Source organism: Salvelinus namaycush, chromosome 23 (genome assembly GCF_016432855.1).
Source record: "Salvelinus namaycush isolate Seneca chromosome 23, SaNama_1.0, whole genome shotgun sequence".
NCBI lineage: Eukaryota > Metazoa > Chordata > Actinopteri > Salmoniformes > Salmonidae > Salvelinus > Salvelinus namaycush.
This window is the reverse complement of record NC_052329.1, coordinates 26,519,822-26,522,973: the sequence shown is the minus strand read 5'-3', so window position 1 is coordinate 26,522,973 and position 3,152 is coordinate 26,519,822.

The following is a 3,152-nucleotide window of genomic DNA, read 5'->3' as shown; positions in this document are numbered from 1 at the left end:
CAAAAGCGACCATCCCCCTTCAATCAGACACACGTATAAGCATACGCACGCACGCACGCACGCACGCACGCACGCACGCACGCACGCACACACACACGCACACACACACACACACACACACACACACACACACACACACACACACACACACACACACACACACACACACACACACACACACACACACACACACACACACACACACACATACACACCAGCTTAAAGGGAGGGGTGTAGGGGAGGACAGAGACGGAGGGTTGAGGAAGCTCCAGTGGTGAGCTAATTACATCACATTAACTATTCCAACTGCAGCACAGTCCAAATGCGATTCTTACAACTGATTTAAAATATACAGAAGAATCTGGAAAGAGAGTGATAGAGACGGAGAGGGAGAAGAGGGAAGGAAATGAAAAGAGGGGAGTCCGAAGAAAGAAAGAACTGAATAACTGACAGCTTCATCTCATTTACATGCACTTACAGGGGCCCCTAGCCCTCCTCTCCCTCACTCCAACCCTACTCTCCCTCCCTCCAGCTCTCCTCTCCCTCCCTCCAGCTCTCCTCTCCCTCCCTCCAGCCCTCCTCTCCCTCCCTCCAGCTTTCCTCTCCCTCCTTCCAGCTCTCCTCTCCCTCCCTCCAGCTCTCCTTTCCCTCTCTCCAGCTCTCCTCTCCCTCTATCCAGCCCTCCTCTCCCTCCCTCCTCTCCCTCCACCACTTCTCTCCCTCCCTCCAGCTCTCCTCTCCCTCTCTCCAGTTCTCCTCTCCCCCCTCCAGTCCTCCTGTCCCTCCCTCCAGCTCTCCTCTCCCTCTCTCCCTCCATCCACTCCCTTCCTCAAGCCCTCCACTCCCTCCCTCAACTCTTCCTCTCCCTCCCTCATCTCCTCCTCTCCCTCCCTCTCTACCTCCCTCCTGCCCTCCACTCATCCTCCCATCATTCTCATTGTTCACTCCTAGGCCGTCATTGAAAATAAGAATTTGTTCTTAACTGACTTGCCTAGTTAAATAAAGGGAAGAATTATTTTTATTTTTTATTTAAAAAATCTACATGAGCAGCAAACTACTACTACTAGGCTATGTATCAGCATGCTATTTCTACCAGGCTATGTACCAGCATGCTATTTCTACCAGGCTATGTACCAGCATGCTATTTCTACCAGGCTATGTACCAGCATGCTATTTCTACCAGGCTATGTACCAGCATAGTATTACTACCAGGCAGCATACTATTACTGATATTTTATGTTTACTACTGCAAGACATACAGTACTTTGTGGTGGTGAGATTATGTATCTCTCTCTCTGCTATATCAGTCAGATTGTCTTAGTCAGGCTGGTCCCAATGCTGTGTGACTCCTATTGGTTGTGTGATGCTGGACATTCTGATGGATTCTATATTCTTGGATCAGTCAGAAACCTCAGTGTTAGTTAGTCAACACAGCAGGAGTCGAAACCTTTCATATAAGCAGGCATAGAGAGAAAGAGCGAGAGCAAGAGGGGGGGAGGTTGAGAGAAAAACAAAGAGAAAGACAGACAGACAGAGAGAGAAGGGGGGGGGGGCAGAGAGAGAAAGACAGAGATAGAGGGAGCCAGGGAAACTGACAGAGTGAGAGGGGGGGGGGCAGAGAGAAACACACACACACAGAGAGAGAGAGAGAGAGAGAGAGAGAGAGAGAGAGAGAGAGAGAGAGAGAGAGAGAGAGAGAGAGAGAGAGAGAGAGAGAGAGAGAGAGAGAGAGAGAGAGAGAGAGAGAGAGAGAGAGAGGAATCCTGCAGCCTGCTCTAACAGATGCAGCTCTCAGTCAGTCTGGCTGGCTGGTGATGATATAAGAGCAGAGTTATCTGAAGAATGATATGGTTATTTAATTCAACAGCCTGAGGCAAGCTATTAGAACATCCAACGTCTTCCATAAACACAACACTGATTCAGGAGGAACACAGATAACAGAAAAAACAACTGTTCTGTCAGGGTCTGTGCACAGAACAGTTAGGGTAGGGAAGTCCCAAAGATCCCAGAGAGCACTGAACATTCTGTCAGGGTACGCACCATGGATACACTGTCTGCAAACCTTGGATAACCTGTCTGCACACCTACACATATTCGCAAATACTCTAAAACAGCCATGTTTTCTATATCAATATGACATATTTATGAACAGGCTATATGCCTATAATACGACTGGGGGTGGCAAGAAGTGACCTGACTGCTGACTTGTTTCCCCCCTGGATCTGAACATTGTTTCCCCTGCTCAATCCTTCATCTGGGCCTCAAACCTTCATCTGGGCCTCAAACCTTCATCTGGGCCTCAAACCTTCATCTGTGTCACGCCCTGACCTTAGAGAGCCTTTTTATTTCTCTATTTGGTTAGGTCAGGGTGTGATTTGGGTGGGCATTCTAGTTTTTTATTTCTTTGTTGGCCGGGTATGGTTCCCAATCAGAGGCAGCTGTCTATCATTATCTCTGATTGGGAATCATACTTAGGCAGCCTGTTTTCCACCCTAGTTTGTGGGATGTTGTTTTTGCACAGTAGCTGTTTAGCCCTGCAGAACTTTACGTTCGTTGTTTTCCCTTTGTTGTTTTTGGTGTTCATTCTAATAAAGTACGATGAACACTTTCCACGCTGCGCTTTGGTCACATTCAATTGACAACGGACGTAATAATCTGGGCCTCAACTCTTCATTTCGGCCTGTCGGAAGAGACGTGGACGGAAGGGTGAGGAAGGTGCGCATGGAGAGTGGATCAGACACAGGATGTGACCTGTTGGACTTGCACCTGCCTCTGTGGATGACCGTGGAAGAATTGTCAATAGGCTAACTGAAATGTTTTGTTTTGTTGTTTTAAGAGCAACTCTGAGATTCTTGCTGTAATGAAAAGTGCTATACAAATGAAATATATCATTATTAGAATGACCGGTCATTCGTTCCATACCAAATAAATATTATAATATTGTGAACTCAATGTGGAGAAAAAGTAGTAGGCCTACATATATACTGAACAAAAATATAAATGCAACATGCAACAATTTCTATGATTTTACTGAGTTACAGTTCATATAAGGAAATCAGTAAATTGAAACAAATTAATTAGGCTCTAATCTATAGATTTCACATGAGTGGGAATACAGATATGCATCTGTTGGTCACAGATACCTTAAAAAA